This window comes from Choristoneura fumiferana, chromosome 9, assembly GCF_025370935.1.
Source record: "Choristoneura fumiferana chromosome 9, NRCan_CFum_1, whole genome shotgun sequence".
Classification (NCBI taxonomy): Eukaryota; Metazoa; Arthropoda; class Insecta; order Lepidoptera; family Tortricidae; genus Choristoneura; species Choristoneura fumiferana.
The window spans coordinates 8,560,955-8,581,348 of NC_133480.1; the positions used below are offsets into that span (position 1 = coordinate 8,560,955).

A 20,394-nucleotide genomic window follows, 5' to 3' on the forward strand; every position below is an offset into this window, starting at 1 on the left:
TGCGTTTTGTTTTGTTTATACTGTGCTATATTATTTATATTAATTAAATGACTTTGGCGACAAGTCACTACAATTTTATAAGCTGCTCTTTAACTTTGCGTGTTTAATACGTTTGTGGTTTTATGTTAGCAAGCGAAATCTCACAACTACAATCGAACCCTTTGAACAATATCTCATCATAGAACTTTCTCATAGTAAATGTCTTTTTTTCAGGCAATGTGATATTTGTATTGAAAAGATCGCCCACTGCTTGACTGTAGTGTAGGTGCATTTTAACTATTTTGCTGTGTTTGTCTCTCTATCTGTTACACATCTTCACACTTAATTCGCTGAATCGATTAAAACGAAATTTTATAAATGGGTAGTTTGACACCCTGAGAACGACATAATGTAGGGTAGGTACTTTTCTCTGAGAATTGCATATTTGTCACGGAATAGCTATAAAGAAATTATTTGCAGACCAAGTTGCGGGTGAGAGCATAGTTAGTGTCAAAATAAATAAAGTCAATAAAAACTTACAGTTGACACCGGCGCCCTTCGTATCGTCAAGTATGTTTAATTGTGGTCTGAATGTAATGTTCGGTCTAATAATAGTTTGGTATTTTTCCTCCAGTTGATACCTAAAATATTTCGTGATTTCTTTTACATCGGTCATTTGCAGTACCTAAATTAGGTCAGGTTAATTTTATAACTATCATGAATTTAAATCTAAATGTACTAAACAATCATTTGACCTCAGTTGCTACTTTATTGTGCGTATTAAATTCTTTATTCGTTACATTAACTGAATCAAGTAGCATTAAACAATTGAAATGCATATAACAAAACAAAAGAAACAAAGCATCTGAAGTTCGAGACCATTTTGTACTAATTCCGCCACACCAATCTAATGGAAAGCAACTCTCTTAATGCTTACTAAAGTCCACTTTCCTCAGCAAGGAAAGAAGAAGATAGTACAGAGTAGTGCGCAACAGAGATGTCACGCGTCTCGGTCCAAATACCTAGGAAATAAGAATAAAGACTGCAAACTTCTCAGATGTAGGTCTCATTCAATGCCTAGGCGAACGATGTCAAGATTTCTCGGTTTATCCGTTTGAATTCGATTAAGAGTTGCTAAGGTCTTGACATATACGTGAGAGAGCGTTTTAAGTCTGCTCTTGGTATACCTATTTTTATTTATTTTAAACACTGCCTGTTTTGTTGTGTTTTTTTCGTAGGCAATTGTAAGTGACACTTGTTCGTAATTTGGGGCTTACTAGCAGGTACTCTCCTTTTGATGTATAACTGTTAAGTCAGGAATTATTTGGTCAAAATGTATTGTTTGTATTTATTGTAGGTACTCCCAAATGCCTTAATTCTATGATGTATATATTGTTGAACAGATGCGTTTACATAGTGGCTTAACTAATATCAGCGTATCACATTATTATTATTGTTAGTCTATTTTGTCCCACTGCCGAGCAAAGGCCTCCCTTCGATACTTCCACAGCTCTCTGTCCATTGCTTAAAAGGGCCAGTCCTTCAAGGAGCAGGCCTCTGACACTTACACTATTTAATACGAGAGCGAGAGGGACCGCACGACACGAACTTCGAGTTTCGAGTTTCGTAGTAACCCTGCAGACCAGTTCATCCCGCTACCGCCAAAATTTTTTTTTTTAACTACAAGCAAATGGCAATTATCAGTATCATATAGGTGTTTTTTAGGTATCTCCAAAAGCTCACTTTATTTTATTGTAATCAAGCGCTGAAAAAAATTAATGCCTACATTTAAATGTCGTTAAGAAAATGAAAGTTGTTTAAGTTAAATCAGCTGCATTTCGTCGCAAAAATGCAATAACACGATAAAATCATTACCAGGTCACCGAAAAAAAGATAATTTTAAAATAATTTCCTTCGAAAGCTATAACAGCGACGTCGGTATATTTGTATTAAACGACACTTTCGTTTAAGGCTGGCTAAGTAAATGAAGGAATAAAATGCAAATAGCCGATAGTTAGTTCACTTTCTCGTTTGATACAATCTTATCGAGGGTTTCTAGCTGTCGATGGGAACACTAATTAGAAAATATAAGGTTACAGAAGTGGTCGCTCTATTTTATTGATTTATGTGACAATTGCGCGCGTTTATACTTTCGCAATATCGCAAATGATAAGGCAAGCTTGTATTTTATTTACTAGTACCGATGCATGCAAACCATTAAACAACGCGACGTAAAACCTCGAGGATAAATAAGTCAGTATATCGACTAATGAGGATTACTTGACAGGACAATATCGCTAGATGGTGTTAGCATCGAGAGATCCGTTTGAGATCCGTCTTGCATATGATTGGCTCATTTATTTAACCAATCACAAACGTGACGCAAATGTCAAAGTTGTCAAACAGACCTTACGATACTAGTGCCAACTAGCTTCATAATTATGTCTAAACCTAACGGCTGAGATTTCGATATTAAGAAGTAGCCTATGTGTTATTCCTCACGTCCAGCTATCCATATAGGTACCAAATTATGTTATCCAAATCTGTTCGGCCATTTTAGCGTAAAATATTATTATTATAGTTTAATCCAGTTTTGATTTTAGTAACTTACTATAAGTAAACTAAACTAAAATTTAAATTTAAAATATTTTATAGGGATCACTGACATATATCACAGAAAAATTATATATTCATTGTATTTATTTGTTTCGATTATATTAATTAAATAAAAAAAAAATAAGTACTGTTTTTTACGATAATGTTCACAGATTTCGTCATTAATGTCAATTACAAAACAAATCATCTCAAGCTAGCGGTACTAATAATTTATTTTAATAGTTCAAAATGCGGTTAAATTTGGGACAATCGTAAAAATAAAAGCAGTTGATCGGCATAGCGGAAAATCTTGTCGTTAGCCGGTAATTTCACCGCAGAGTTAGAATGCGGCCGGAGGTTCCCATCGCGGTACCGCCGCACCTAGCGCAGTGCACAGAGTTCAATAAATACATTTAAAAATAAGAGAGTTTAATAAATAAATAAAAAAAACAATTGTTCCCAATCCGCATTAAGTTTCCAATCCGCACTGGCCTCGCGTGAAAACTACGGCTAGGCTAAGGACCTTATTGCTTAACCCCTTTGATGCCATAGTCATATAATTGCTAAATTATAACTCTTATAAGTATAAAGCGAGATTTCTCATCTCAATTGAGAAAAATTATTTCATATTAAATTATACTGTACCGGATAACTCAGTCTTAAATCGAGTTTAGCTCGACATGTTTCGGGCTAATCCATAGCCATTTCATTTAATATGAGTGAGTCTCACTCACGGTAGTTTCATGTTCTAAATATATTATCTTATCTTGATAAGAAGTCGAGAGGAGGTTGAGAAGAGGTTGAGCCTTGGGCCTATGTCCAGCAGTGGACTTCTTTCGGCTGACATGATGATGATGATGATAAGAGGTCTGTGCCCAGCTGTGGGATATACAGGGTAGGATGATGATGAATTTAATTATTGTTTACAACTTATGCTTCATATCATAACTTACAAACAAACTCTACTGTTAATCTCTTAATTTCATGTGTTTTATGCACTATAAAGAGTTTAAATACAAAACAATATAATTAAAAGGACAAACTATTAAAATGGTAACACATTTTACGAGTACACAGCTAGTAACACTATATTGACAGTTAGCGAGCGTAGTTGCCTGCATATCTACATCCAATCCTAATGCCCATTGAATCGCATAGTACATTGCAGGGCCGTGCGGCTATGGATTTATAAGTAACCGATAAACAACGGCAATGTACGCTCGCACGCATTCTCGTACCATCTAAAAGAGGCTTTACTGTGGAAAGCCTGTGTGCTGCGCCTGCGCCGGGGGCGCTATTACAAATGCGTACGTAAAAGGCGCAGCTTTCTCCGCCACTGGAGATGCGGCGAATACTAAATATGAGAAGTGACTAATTTCGAGTGCTCGAGTTACATGTGGGAAGGAAGGTGTTACTAGCAAAATTACCGAGATAAATATTAGTTTTTTTTTCTCTCTGTACCTGGTCTCTGTATTACTTACTATCTCGTATACAAGAGTTACCTATCGTATTGTATTGAAATATATTTACATGTACAAAACGCACTTGAATATTTTAAATGAATGTAAATAAATGATTTCAATGATACAATGATACTTTACTGTACACCAAAATGTTAAACGATACAGAAAATATGTACACAGACAATTACAATTTTAGCTCCAGAGCGATACTTTTATGTTGTTAAAGATGAATGATGCGCAAATAAATGGATACAGTCAAAATAAGTGGGCTTGAAAGGTCAAATTTGTTCCAACATTTCTATTTAGCTAGTATTTTAGAGATAAATGATCATGATCATGGTGGTGTATTTAGGTACTTGGCATAGATATAGGTATACGAAAAATAAACCTAGTTGGAAGTTACAGGGCTTCGAAAACCCAGATAAAAAGACTGAATTTTTTTCTGATATGCCGATAGCGACACACTTCCAAAATACGCTTTCAAAATGTAAAAATATGAAACTGATGATTTCTTTTCTTTTCAGATTTTTGCTGACCGTTCGTTTCTCGTAAGTAAATTATATACAATATTATTTTATTTCGTCACTTTTTGTTATGAAATATTTCATTAGCCTCTTACAAACACGCTATGAAATGGCATTAAAAACGAAAGTATAATTACACTGTCAATCCGTCTGTCGGTCACGATGATACAAACAAACATGCATTTTGTAATAACAAAGTTCACCCTAGGTTAATTTTGTGACAAGCGTAACAAAAAGTTGTAAATAGACTTGAATGTTTAACCCTTTTGATGCCATGGTCATATAATTGACATCTTATACATATACAGTGTGATTTCTCATCTGGATTGAGATATATCTCATATATTTGTTGAAACAAAGTGAGATTACATTGTAATCTGTAGTCTCACAATTAAAACAAGTGAAAGAAATTGGGACGAGAAGTAAAAGTTTATTTTTTATTATGAATTTGCAGACTAGGTCAACGATCGGTGAACTTGGCCCATTGCCTGTACACGGCGTTTTGCATTAAAAGTGAAAATTTCTCACACGTAAAAGATCGTTACACGCTCACAGCATTATTTTTAAATGTGGCTTTCAATTTTTAATAAAATTTCACATCCCTTGCTTTTAAATTTAGCCGTGACAGTAATTATTTTCTATGTATAACAGAAAATGTGTAAATGAACTAAAAGAATTTCTTTGCTCACCCTCGACCAAAAAAAAACTTTCAATTCATAAAATTCTTTAAATTCTTTTAGTTCATTGATATGGACCTCCGCAAAGTAACGCCTGATTCAATAAATTATTAGAAAATGTGTACCTGTTACGGAGATAACGGGTGGATTAGGAGGCGTACTGGTTGGACCAGGCGAATGGAGGCCAAGATGAGTAGCCTCGCCCTCGCACTCATAACTTAGTAACTCATTTCTTTAAATAAGTCTAATTAAAACTGGTATTCATTTAATTAAATTAAATTACAATTGTATATTGTCATCGAACATATGTAGCTATATCAAATTTTAAGTCAATATGAACATTATTATAAGTGGGTCAAAATTACCTTGGAAGATTGGAAGCAAACAAGCAAATGTACAAGACAAAGTTATTCCGGATGTAAATCAGGACTCCATTATTTTCAAAAGTCGCTGAACTTATGTTGTTCAGTTTGACGAGTACGATCCATGCTTTAATTATTTGCTCATGTTACAGGCCACACCCGGTATAAAAGCTTCTAACACTTAAAATAATAGTGTATTCAATTTATTATCTAGCGTTAGCCAAGCTAGAAACACTGATTTTGCATCACGTAAAAAATATAAACAAATATTCAATTAACGTCTATAATGTACGTATGACGCACGTTGTTTCCTAGTCATCAGTTATAGATTTATTATGTCACAAAACTTACATAGCTTCGAAAACGTGTGAAATATAAACATTTGTCGACGGTAGAAAGTCACTTTCAGCCTATACTCTCTCAGAACCAAAATGACCTGCGCCTCACAACTCACAACGTTTCAACAGCATTCGCTCTTTCGGAATACTTCACAGAAAATCACGACCTTAATGAGTTGACAACGGAATAAAATACTACTTTCCATTTGCGGACAATACCTATTTATTTTAAGATTCCCGCGCTATTTTGACACCTGTCAAATTAAGCGATTATGCTGTTAGGTTATGTCACCGGACGCCGTGATGTGTTCGCAATCGGTATTACGTTAAGTACTTTGTAAAAGTGTGGGTGCCGTAGATTGTGGTAAAATATGGGGAAATAACTTTTACTGACGTTACGAATAAAAATTCACATTTTATACTTTATGCGGGCAAGTTTGCAGTTTATAATAATGGTGGCGTGAAAAGTTAAATTCCCATTGACTAACTCATGAACGTTCAGCCTAGGCTGTTAGAACAAGAAAGCTGAAGTTTTGCATAAATATATAGAGGTTTCATTATCATGCAGTGAATAATAGTTCAGTGTCACTATAAGTATGTTACGACAGATCAGTCAAATTATAATTAATCGTTCATTAATCTGTTTACGGACGTCTGTGAGTGAATCTACTCTACGAATTCACCGCTGACTATGTCGTGTTCAAAAACTTGTAAAATGTAACTAATCTGATAACAGTTTAGTTAACAATTCTTATTTTCACAAAACTACTTAGTTTTTACGAGCTATTTTAGATTCAATACAGAATCTTTATCACAGAAATTCATCTCTAATCAACATTTAAAAACGTGGCTTGGTTTCACAATTCATACTCCGTTTACGACGATAATAGCGCTTATTAAGCTCTGTTTGCTCCGTTATCACTGAGATCATGTTGATAACAGAACTGATAGCTAAGCCTTGGTTAAACACTGATGATCTTAGGTCATTGTTTATTTCCTTTATAGCCGCAGAATAAACATGGCATGCAGCCGGTCGCCTGTTTTCCCCATAGTTTTTAGGATTTTCTAACCGTTCGGCGATTAAACGGAACTCACGTGTCCGACTGTCTATCTGTTCGTCTGTCACACAGGTTTTACAGCCAAAGCATACAAATTGTCAAAAAGTATTATTACATATTTTTAGGGGGGCTCCCATACAGATAGCAGCGCGAAAAAAAATAAAAACCCCATCGAGTGGGGTTTCGTTGTTTAGCTCATTACCTAAGATGATTGTTTTTTTTAAGTATTGAAAAACAATGAAATGTGAAAAAAATGTGCTTTTCTTACAAATTTTTGTACCGAATTGAGTTTCTATGAATGTGTTAAAAATATTTATATCGTTGCTCTACACGATGTAATTACCTCCCAGTGTAGACTACGCTATGTAGTGTTAGTTCTAAGTTATGGTTCACCACGGGGTTATTTTGCACACGACTACTATTTATAACAGGTTATTAAGGCAAGATAAGCGATTAACCATGATTCTTGCGCTATTAAATCATTACGAGTATTTGTTTCGTGACTTCCAGGTTCTCTTGAAATATTGTGAAGTGAGAGAAAATTATGAAAAAAAAACAGATGTGTCAATGGATCGTTAAAAATTATAATGGCTGATTAATGCGCACTTTGCCTATTATCTACTCAAATGTACCTACTGCACATTAACTAAAAGAACGGCAATCTTGTCATTTTTCGAAAGTATCCAGCAAATCTTGAACAAATCAAAAAAATGCTAACTTATTCCTTTGCTCTCCGGATACACGCTTAGAATGCACCCACAAGTGCAACTAATTTACTCTATTGAATTGCCCACTAACCAACTTACTTACCATTACCGAACGAGATTCATAGAGGTTAGACACAGAACCTCACGGCACCTTACGGCTCATCAGCCATGTTAATTTGGAAATCCGCACGCGAAACTCAGCGATAAAACGGCTTGAGCATTCTATCCACTCCGATAGATTCACTTTTACTATTAGCATTCGCGCTATGTGGAGAAAACAATTGATTTGTATGTATAATGCTTGCCGCTTTCTCGGTCTTGACCTTAGGTTAAATCCTGCTTTAGGTATGTGTTTACTTTCCTTGAATTGACGTGACGCTTTCGGTTTCACTTGTTTTAGGAATGTTCAAAGTACTGATAAACTTGAGCGCTCATTTGTAATGAGCATTCCCGTGAGCGTTCTAGCGAGCATTCGAGCAAAATAGGAAAGGATATAGGGAATTCTAATCAAGAAAAATTACAAAGTTCTGAAGGGATAACGATAAACATTTTTTTAGTAGACGGAGTCGCGGGCAAGAGCTATCGATGCGTAAAAAATACACCATGTCTTAATTCAAAGTTCGCTGCTGTCTCAAAAGTAAATAATTATGCAGAAGTTAAACCTGCTAAGTATAGTTTTGTTTCATTTCTTTGTAAGAAGGGGACTATATATATATTCACATATTTATTTTGGTATAACAGAACGTTTTGCGTAAGTATTGACTTTTGGCATCGTTTATATTATATCTTTTCTTATATGATTTATCTCTGTTTTCTTAGTTTTACAAATTTAATTCTTAAAAGAACACAAATACACGTAGCACAAATTATATTTTGCTACGCTGCCTTAGTAGACGATTCTCTTAATAACTTGTGCTATATTCCAGTTTTTAATCAACAGGTCAAAAAATAAAACCAAAAGTAACTACTAACCATGTCAAAGAAAGTTATCTTATACCCAAAAAGCAAACAAGTATTGTATGCCTTTTCGATCGCGAGTCTAATATGGCAATCTCATGCCGGACGGCGTAGATAATATTGCTAAGATAATAACGGGTTAATAGACCGGCCAGTTAGATGAAGATGACAGCTAGTTAGATATTTTAAACTCCATATTTAGAACGGTCAACATCTATCCAAGAAAATATGTTTTTATTTTATTTTATCAAATAGCTGGAAAACGAGCATGCGGGTCACCTGATGGTAAGCGATCACCGCCACCCATGGACACCTACAGCATAATTAGGACTGCGGGTGCGTTGCCGGCCTAAAGGGGAGGGGATAGAGGAGGGGGAAGGGGGGAGGGGAGTTGGACCTCCGGATCTCCCACTCACCGTAGCAAAACTACTATTTCACGCCGGTATTCTGTGGGAGTGTGGTACTAACCCGGTCGAGCCGGCCCATTCATACTGCAACTGTGCAACTGGGCAAGTAACATTCCATTGCGGTGCTCAGTCGATTACCCATCACTTGCTGGTTACGTGACCCCGCAATGTACTACTCGCACGAGTTTTCTTGCGTGTTTTTAGGGTGTTTTGTCATTGAAGCGGAGGGAAGACGTGCAGAATCCGACTAATAATATATGGTGTTAAAAATCCTGTACTATAATTTAGATAACCCATATGGAAACATATTGGAATTCGAAAATTTAATAAACTTTGGAAAGAAGTTGAGTCACAAAGAAGTTAAATCTCCATACAACATTTGTTTTGCATTTTCAAATTTCAATGTTTTTCCACTTTTATGGTAATCAGTGACCTTAATGTGGGTTACAATTATGATTATTTTTTACTTTGTTAACTTCCGTTAAGACGTTCACATCAAAATAATAATCTGATGATGATAATAGCAATATCCCCCAGATTGTATCCGTCGACGGCGAAATCCGGCGAAGATGACGGTTTAGTTCTAGATTCTTTCACGGGCCGTTGGCATCGGTGTGCGGTGAGGGTAGACAGCGTCAAAAGTTGCGCCCGCACTCACTCGCCGCCACTAAGACCTTATCCAGACGGAGCGTTTTGCGTTTTGTCTACCCTGCTGTTAGACGCGGTCCAGACGAAGCGTATTGCGCGCGTAGACACTCGCGCGTTTCCGAGGTACTAGAGCTATATATACCCCGTCCAGATGCTTTCGCTATGGAAGCGCGCGCGAGCATCTGGACGGGGTGTATGTAGCCCTAGTACCTCAGGAACGCGCGAGTGACTACACGCGAGTCCCCTCGCGCCCAAAACGCTCCGACTAGACCGCGTCTAACAGCAGGGTAGACAGCACTAGCGCTGCGTACCCTCGCTGAACGCCCCATGCGCAAGCATGACTAGCAAAACCAAACGTGGATTTGAAAAAGCGGTATAAAGAACGACAGTGATCCCACTTGTGTTGTAGTCAAAGGAAGGCTTGGGTCGAGTCTTCCGGATTTAGTATTTGGCGTCAGTCTTCAAGACAGGTTGTCTCAAAATTTTCAAGGGCACAATATCTACAAAGTGATGGTAGCTCCGCCTTAATGAATTTGCGCCTTAAGCAGGGTTTTTAGGCTTAAAACAACTAGTCTGTAGTGCAGTTTAGTTTAACTCTGTTTTGTAAATGTCGATGTTAGTGTGTCTATCCTATCACCTGTTGTGTCATCATAATTTGGGTCAACACAACACATACTGTAAGTTCTACTCTCTCGATAAAGTAATTATTTATTAGCAATTACCTACTATGAGATGTGTTGTTAATTTTAATTGTTTTTGTTTACAAAAGTACATACTATAAATAACTATTTGTAAAACAGTGATGTGTATCAGTTATCTGATTTGTTAGATGCAGTAACTCAGTATTTATAAGTAAAAAAATATGTGTTAAAAAATAAAAGCTTGTAAAAACGACTCTATCGGGAAGTGTAAGATTGTGTTAACACAAAACAAAAGGCCTGACGAGGTCATCGACGGCCTAGAAGGCTTTTTTATATGCTATCTTTATGATTTAGTCAAGAAAGAAAGACAGACTTTGCAAAATTTCCACTTAAAGTAATGACTCGAATTCCTAGCTTATCTTCTAAGGTATTCTAGAGATATGAAAGTCTAGTTTTGAGATGCTGAACCGTTTAAAGACTGGTTTATAATCTAGAAATCTGTTTACAGACTTGTCATAACCATCACGGATTATGGCTGGCTGTATTCTTAACAATTCTTTACATAAGTCCATATCAGATCAGTCTTTAGAATTAGTACTTCAAAATAGCCAGTTTAAGGGAAAGGAGGTGTAGCAAACAATGTGCAGCGTTTTCATTTACTTAATACTTAATTTATTAATGTATTGAATCAGGTGTTACTTTACGGAGGTCCATATCAATGAACTAAAATAATTCCTTGCTCACCCGCGACCTTACGATGGCTAAGGTTATGCAAATTGGCGTGTTCACGCATCTTCACACAAATTCACGCAAATTCTTTTAGTTCACTTAATTTATTGTAAAGTATTAAAATTTTAGGTACATACATGAGGTTTTTACTTAGTTTACTTTGACATTTAGAAACTATATACATCTCTGAATTAGATTAGGAATTTTATTATTAACTCGGGGACTTTATATATCCCCTTGCTATATTTAAGGCTGTATATTGTTAAGCGTATGGATTTTAAACTTTTATATTTTTAGTTTAATTTCTAGTCACAGGCTCGTTCCGTACAAGTTCTCAAGACGATCCCATAGAGTTTAAGGGAACGGAAGCAATACCATGCCCTCGGTACCGCTCTGCTTTCAGAGCATGACACGAGTCCGTGTGAGCTAACTTTGGGGGCGGCAGACGTGAGCTTGCCTTAAGAATCCAAAAGCTTAATGTTTACTTGACCTGAAATGTATATTTCAGAACTAATTTATTATTATTATTTTAATTTATGACGGTGGATGCATTCTACACTTCCACTGAACGTATAGATATAGTTAGTGCTTAGTTTTGTAACTAAGGGACCCCATACATCCCTGTATTTTTTTCTTTAATTGTATATCATCATCATCATCATCATCATCAGCTGGAAGACGTCCACTGCTGGACAAAGGCCTCCCCCTTAGAACGCCACAATGAACGACAATTCGCCACTTAATTCGCGCCTTTTAATTGTATATATACCTAGTGCCATCCACGAAGACGCGTGATTTTGTCAAAATTAGCCATTAATGACATTGTAATAAGAACCACGGCACGCGTCATCGTGAATGACTCTACCTATAGGTACTGTAGTTTTAAGTATTTTATTTGTAATAATTTTATAATGAAAAAATGACTTTCTGCCAAGTTTCTTGCGGCGCATTTTTCTTGGCAATGATGGTCTTTCCGAAAGCGCTGGCGTAGTTTAAAAAATGACGTGTAAAAGTGCCCATTGCCCATTGCGGCCTATTTACTGAATAAATGATTTAAATTTGAATTTTGATTTGTTTTCCAACTTTTTGTTGCTTAGGTTATGTTCAAACATCCCCAGAGTTGACATACTAATTCATAGTAGATTTAATTACACGCTGCGACAAAAAATAACCTCTTATACGAAACCAGGCTAAACATATACAAAATATATTGGAGCCAGATTCCCAAACAGTCAACATTTTAACAGTTAAACCTGATACGCGTTTTTTTCTCCGTCCGCCGCGTGCCAGCCCAAACTAGTTCTAATAACATTTCAGTACAACCCCGCACGGAAGTGTTCCAACTTCCATCACACGAAAATTGATTTTATGATTTTAATACACGCATAACCTATGATCTGATTTATGCTGGTCTACTTTTTTATTGTGTTCTGACGTGTTAATTTTTCAGTGTTTTAACATTATGCTGTTTCCTGGCTGCTAATTGGCTATAAACATGATAATAGTTGTACGCTACACGCGTTTTGCACTCGTGATTTACTTATCTTTTACGATGATGGTCTTACAAATTGTTAAGTGTAATTTGATGTTTTTATTCGTTGACTAAATTATGGTAGTGCTAAAGACTGCTTTCATGATGGACTATGGAATTGATTAGTTTTGTTTGACATGGCGAGAAAACGAATGTGTTGTTTTTTATGGTTGATATCTGCTTATCTCTATGGGAAGCAGTGATGGGTGTAATTTGCGTGCATTGCCTTTTCTAATGGTATAGTTTAGTATGCCTCAGTGGAGCAATGAAATGGTTAGATATAAGCAATATACTTAACTTGACTAGGTATACTGTACTTAAACTATCATCATCCCAGCCTATTTGTGTCCCACTGTTGGGCACAGGCCTACTCTCAGAATGAGAGGGCTCGGGTCGTAGTTCCTACGCGGGCCCAGTGCGGATTGGGAACTTATACATATACTATTAAGTATTTGTAAAAACTTGCATACTGTGGGTGAAAATTACTCGCTTTTCAAATTTTCAAATTTAATGAACACATCATCACTGTGTGGTCTTCAAATATGATAAGCTCCCATTTTAAAATATCGAGAGTAAAAAAAAGCTTCGCAAGTATAATCGTTTTACAATATTAAGAATCTCAAAAAATATATAAATAAAAACACATACATGTCCTGAAATAAAAATGATGTATGATGAAATACAAGTATACTTAACTTAAAAATTAACATAAGTATTTGTTTTGTTGGCTTGTGGGTACGTAAAACTTATGTCATCGAAATTACTTTTGGGCAACCTCGGACAGGTAGGTGTGTCCGGAGCGCTAATGGTGGGATTCGATTCCTGATCGCGTGCCTTTCATTTTTTTCTTTTTGGGCCTTTGTTGTTGCTTTAATCTTCTTAAAGATTAGTTTTTACTGGAGGTGTCGGAATTCCTGTACCAAATACCACCGTTCAACGAAATTGATGTCTATAATGCGTCTGAGTAATGTCATGTCAATGTTATTGTTTACGGTAGATCACCAAGCGTAGCAAATAAGGAATTGAATATACATATTAAACATGGAATTTTAATATCAGATTACTACTGAAAATAAAGTCACATCAAAATAAGTCTGTAAAATTAAAATTTCAAAGTGTAGCAAATTTAAAATTTGCATGTTGTATTGTGACAAAAGCGTGTGAAACTATTTTTCTCATATCATTAAAACGGACACCATGTTTTTATGCAAATAAATGTTTATGATTTATAGATTAGGTACTCATTCAATTTGGTCCTTGAAATATTTGATGACAGCAATAATAAATCAGTTGAATCCATAAAAAAACAACTGATTTTCTTCTCTACACTTATACGACTATAAGATAACGATCGGTTTATGATTAATTAACGACGAACATGCACATCATTTGACAATCAAGTGCATTATATCATCTTAGCAGCGTATTCAAGTTCATACTCATACTTATATAATTATTTATTCGAACCGTCATTTAATTTACAAATACTCACATAAATCAAGTTTGAAGTTCAAACGACCACTGGGCTCTCATTTCTGTAGACGTACAAATCTAATATCAGTCGTGTATAGTTTCGTAAATGACAAATTAAATAAAATATTATTATTATACTCATATGAGTAACTCTTACTTCCATAAACAGGATTCTGGTCTGGAAGTAGATAATATTCGCCTTGCAAGATTTGAACAGAACGTAAAAGCGAATTTAAATATAAGCTTGTAACAAAGATGAACGAACGAAGCGACATCTATCAAAGTACAGCAGGGCTACTACGAAACTCGAAACTCGAAGTTCGTGTCGTGACGTCCCTCTGACACTTTTACCTACTATTTAATACGAGAGCGAGAGGGACCGCACGACACGAACTTCGAGTTTCGAGTTTCGTAGTAACCCTGCTGGAGTCGAATCATCGTCCGATTTGTCAAGCACTTGGCCGACTTACGGTATCGAGTCGCCAATTACTACGAATCGATTCTTCCGGAAAATCGATGTAAGCGGTTGTGTAATGTAGTGCAATGGCGATGGTGCCCGATGTTCCCCGATTGGGTCCGATTGTTGCCGAACACTGGTTCGGATGCTTTCGGAATTTAAGAGCCATTGTTCTCAGGGATCGGATGTTTGTTTGATATATACTCTAAGCTGCTGTTGTAGAAATGAAAAGCTTTTAGGGATTCTAAATAATTGAAATTGTGCTAGGGAAATTATTTTCGAATTCATTATGAATATTTTTATATAAACTCTTCTTGTTTGTATGTACGCAGTGGCGTGACCTAGTATCAACTCGAATCTCAGCGAGTTGCCTAAATTTCAAGCGCCGACATATGATGCTCTTCTTACCACGCCACTGATGTACAGACAACATCAAAATTAGCTGTACTTTTGTAGCTTTTCGCTTTGCAGCCACTTTAACTCATACGAGTTTCATATGTTGACACATTAATGTCATAATAGTAATAATTGATCCGCTACTCTTGACGTTACCAGTACAGTTTTGAGATAAAATGTATACCTAGTGTTATTTATATGATAATACTAACGCCAAAAAATATAAGCCTCGATAATAATTATAATATGTACCTAGTACTAAATCTAAATACGAATGTCTTGATGACTCTACCTGGCGTATAGCAGCACGTACATAGTTCCGCTTAGAATCCAATTTACGTCCATTCTGTAATATAACTAAATAACTAAGTGGTATAAGTGGTAAACTACATATTCTCCATATTATTCAGGCTTCATTCAATCCGTCTGTCTTACAAGTTAAGCGGTGAAATGGCCATTTACAGGGCAGCTATTTTCTCGTCCGCGTCTTGACCCCTAGCGAAAGCCTGCTAGGCTAGCTCGAATTGTATGTTTGTGCATATGTGTAATTATGTGCGAATTATTATCTACACAATGTAGTGTTGTATAAGCAGTGGGAAACTGGGAAAGGAGAGTTTTGTGCAGCATGATTATTTTGTATAGTGATTTTGCTGTCCGAGTAGGCTACGGTTTACAAATTTCCGTGTAAATAATAATAAAAAACTATAGCTATCTACCATAGGTACAAGTTCACACTACAGTGTAGGTACAAATGGAAATATTTTATTCAATTTATTGTTCAGAAGTAATGTTAAATTGTGACAGATTGATAAAACACGTTTTACCCATTTCTATTTACTTCCATTAATACGATAAGTAGAAAAACGAAGTTATTTATGTTGTCTACAAGAAAATAATTATCCTCAACTACTAACATTATAAATGCAAAATTAACTCTGTCTGTCTTTACTCTTTTTAACCCGCTGCATGAACAGATTTAGATAAATTTGGTATGGAGATAGTTCCGGGGAAGGGCACAGGATAGATTTGCATAATTCCCGCGGTGTAGTGACAATATAATTATTCGCAGAATCGCGGGCAAGAGCTGATAAAAAATTAAGTCGTAAGTGATGTTTGTAGCTTTACTACTTTCATAGTAACCGTTATGAAAAGATCTTGTCACACTGGAAGCGGCTTCTTGCGGTGCCAATATATATGAGCTGACTGGACTTCAGGACACAGAACATAATTATATTTATATGCTTTTTAAATATAGATAGGTACACTCATTAAGGGATTTTTTATACTGGATGGACTACGGACATGCAATTGCTGTGGATAACGTCAGGAGCTTTGACCCAGGCCCTGATACATAGCAGACAGCCATTGCGTGCAAGCAAGATTGGATCAATGAGATAAGAAAGAAAATAGACAAACATTTTTTTTAAATTACCTTTAGTCGCAATACGAGTATCTTTACGACATAAATCCGTTTAACACAAACATCCTTCGAGAACATTCTGCATCTCATTAATCCTTAGATTATCCTTATCTGCAAGATAACACTTAACCCGTTGAAGTCGTCTCAACAATATCAACACGTCTATAAAGTTAATTAACACAGATTACTCGTAACCTTCTTGGTACTTGGTAATGGACTAAGGTTTATTGGATTACATCTCAGTGAATGTAATTTTCCAAGGTGTAAGTATTTTATTAACACCATATACATGTTATCAAAGTAGAAAATGCAAGTGTAGTTAGTGACCTACCTACTAGACTAAAGAATCCGTGGCATGGAGTGAACGTTTTGTTAAGCAGCCGGGGCATGAAGGAAGCGTCATCAGATACAACACTTAGCTGTTAGTATTTTTGTGTGTTTGCTGTATTTGTATTAGTGTGTGTGAGTTAGTCATCATGGACGCCACGAAATTTAGTCAACCCAGAGTGTCGGGTTGTTACGAGTTAGCGCCACCCGTTCTAGTGAACACTTTACGTTCTTTGCTACCAACTTTGCTTCTTTTAGTAGATTACATCACTAATTTACTCTTATGGCGTAGTTTTGTAACACGTCTGGTTCTTGTAGGGTCGGTTTCCTAACTTACGTATCCACTTCTACACACTAGTTGCATAAAAGTGCAAACTTGTATTAGGGCACCGACTGTACGATTTCGGTGCGCGTGCTGACTCTATCTCAACAGTATTCTGTGCTTAACATACACTCAGTTTAATTACACACTTAAAAAAGTCGATACAATTAAAATCAACAGGTAGTTACAACAATTAGTTACGTCCGTTCTCATGCCACTCTAACTACTAATGGAACTGAAATGTTTCAAGTGGAACTCCAAGTTTTATTGCTTTTTCTTCGATTGGATGCATTATATTTGAAACTTAATTGGTGGTGTTACTAAAAAGTTTAATCTATAGTAGGACAATAGTCTCTTTTTTTGTGCTAATTTAGTGACTCTATAAAAAGTTGGGCATTTTATGTGGTAGTCCTTACCCGCTGTTTTGCTCGCGTGTAATATTGACTGTAACAGTTGATAGAAATTCCGGAATCTTATTACATTTCCTCGGGAATGCCCAAATATACATATTTGAAAGGTTTTCTTAAGTACCACGGTGATAGCGCCGTTACCTTATATTACCTATATTATGTTCTTATAAAGACTGTATCCTGCGAACAAACTGTTTGCAGGACTAAAAAACTCTGTAAAAGAATGTCAAATCGAAACTATTTTCATTCTTATATCGATCTTTACTTACATTAGAAAATTCATGCCTCTAACGGCACTCAAGCGGTTAAGGTTTCCAGATTTCACATACGTAGGTAGAGCCGAGCCAAGCTAACTCTGCAGAGAATAATATGGTAACACTGCAAATGTAACGCATATTATGTACGTGATTTGACGTTAAAATACAGTGTTGCCAAATTATTCCGTTGCAGACTTAGCTTGGCCAGGCTCTATATCCCGATTCTACGTAAACGTGGACTGAGGATATAGGTTAAGGTATACCATAGGCGACAGGCTAGCAACCTGTCACTATTTGTACCGTTTTTGTCAAACTTAAAACCTAAAATTGCTAAAAGTGGCTCCGCAGTGGTAACGTTTCGTGTGCTCTGCCTACCCCATTTGTGAATACTAATGGGTTTGTGTGTGTGTGTGGAAACGTCTGTATGAAAGATAGCTTATCTGTTATACTGAGATCCAGATATTTATTTAAAACACTTGATCCAAATTCGTCTAGCTCATTTAACGCGAAAAAGTAATAAACACATATGTACACTTACATAGGTATTCGTTACACTTACTTAGCCATTTGCCATATTAGTAGGATTCGTGACAAATTTTCAATCTTTTCTCATACATCAACAGTAATAAATAAATGCTTATCGCAAAGCAAAGAAAACCGCTCTGTGAGAAATACGTAACAATAAGTCCTTGGCAACTATTTATCAGTGTTTATTTGCACCAGACATGCAAATCTTGTTAGAGTGAAGCTAACTCTCTTACATACGAAACTTTCGCCGGTACTTCGACCAATGCGTACTGACCTTGAGTGCCTTTTGAAATTGGTATAGCTGTTTGTGCTGCAGGTGTCTAGTTTGACTGGTCTTAATGCGTCGGCCAGTGTAAGTATTTACGTGTAGAATGGTTCATTTGTTTGGTAGAGTTTGGTATAAGTTTTTGCTACATTCAAGATGCACTTTGTTGTTATTGTGGACAGAACTTCAGTAATGTGAAACTGGGAAGCCTAAAGATAAAGTAAAATTTAAAAAACATAAAATGCTTTCTTAGTAAAAATGAAACCGTCTTGCAACCAGTGCTTCGCGCGAGCCAGCCACCGAATCGCGTGCTCCTGAGAAGAAGGGCTACGAAATAGCTCAAAACATGTCGAGCTAAACTCTGTTTAAGACGTGAGTTATCCATTAGTTACAACATCATTTAATATAACCAGTGCTTTGTTTGTATAGTCGATGAAACTGAATTGCGTACACTCAGCATCAAAAGTAGCGGATCGTTTTTACTCTGTCGCATTAAAATATTTATCACTCTTGCATGGCGTTACGTACGTGGCTGTAAAGAGCTACTTTTTGATGCTGACCCTACCGAGGTGGAACCCTTTTTAAATCATCATGAAATCAATTTTATGATGATTTCTTTGGCAAGTGTATACAATGTTGACCTGACATTTACAATGTAAATGTTCCACCTCGGTTCATCATTCAGTTTACATAAGAAACAAAATTCTTTCTTTCGTCAATATAGCAGCATTCTAAGAAAAGATTTGAGGTAGACTTGCACGGACCAGAGTTAAATTAGCATAACTCCAAGTATTGTCAAAATGTATGAAACTGTCATCCTAACATTCGGTTAACGATTTAATTTTTTTACTTCCAAACCGTGCCATAAAATATCTGATACCTTTAGTAATTTATATAACGAAACACAGCCTTTCTAATTTTAAGATTGTGAGCAAACTTGTACGTAATTTGAAATTACGAATGTTTTTTTTATTCAGAACAACCTATTTTATTCTTTAAATTTCTACCAAGGTAAAATCCACTTACCCATGAGAAATGAAAATGAACATGGAATCACTCATAGACACGTTCTTTTTTCAAGTAGTAAGACTTATAAGGCACAATAAAGCACTGGCCGCTAGCGCCCATTGTTTGGCCTGCCCTCCGTCCAAGGTGAGTAGGTTGACTGACCGGTCGCATTCCATTTTACTCACTTCATTTTCGTATTGCCCGATGAACTAAGATTAAAAGTTTGTTTACGTTGAATAACAATTTTCGTTGGTAAATAAATAAATGACACTGTATTTATAGGTAGTGTCACCAGTTGAAGTCACGCACGCACGTAATGACAGCAGGATTTTGACATTAACTCATTCACTTCATTCATTCTCCTTTTATGCAATGAGTATATTTTGTAGCTGTGTGTGTCATTCACTCTCATGGCACTAACTATAACCAAAGTTACGAGTAAATAACATATTGAAGTTAGACAGTACCTACCTGAATTGTTCTTCAACAACAAAGATGCTGTTGTGTTATGGAATGTAAATGTTATTTGGCGCCTTGATCTTATATATGCCTTTTCCTTTGTATTTTTGTGGTGCTTTATGGCAACAATCTACATCCGTAGATTAAAGGATGTTTCGATTGTTTGGAGTAGGTACAGTCAGTGCAAAAATGAAAAAAACAAAAGATTGACGTCTTGCTTGAATAGTGCTTTTATTCAGCCATGTTTTTTTTAAATTAAAACTGACCAGCGATGAATCTATCTCGCCTTATAAATGCTAGGTAAAGTACAGATGAGGTAGAATACTGTTGCGTAAAGGGCTCCTCTTGATGCTTCCACACTGCTCTCTGTCCACTGCATACAAGGGCCACTCCTCCAAGAAGTACCTACTTCAGTTCATTCCGCCATTGCCGATGTGTCAAGTGCAAAAATATGTA

The 20,394-nt window shown here is 36.2% G+C and overlaps 1 protein-coding gene across 3 annotated transcripts in view; it reads left to right on the forward strand.

Moving 5' to 3' along the window:
* Positions 1-20,394, forward strand: part of LOC141431132 (uncharacterized) — a 98,298-nt gene that overhangs the window by 18,285 nt on the left and 59,619 nt on the right. For 2 of the 3 annotated variants that reach the window (XM_074092144.1, XM_074092146.1), the window contains exon 2: positions 4,562-4,585. The exons of the other annotated variant lie outside the window; for it this stretch is intronic. The gene's annotated coding sequence lies outside the window, so the exon portion shown is untranslated. The remainder of the gene's footprint in view (positions 1-4,561; positions 4,586-20,394) is intronic. 3 annotated transcript variants of the gene reach the window in all.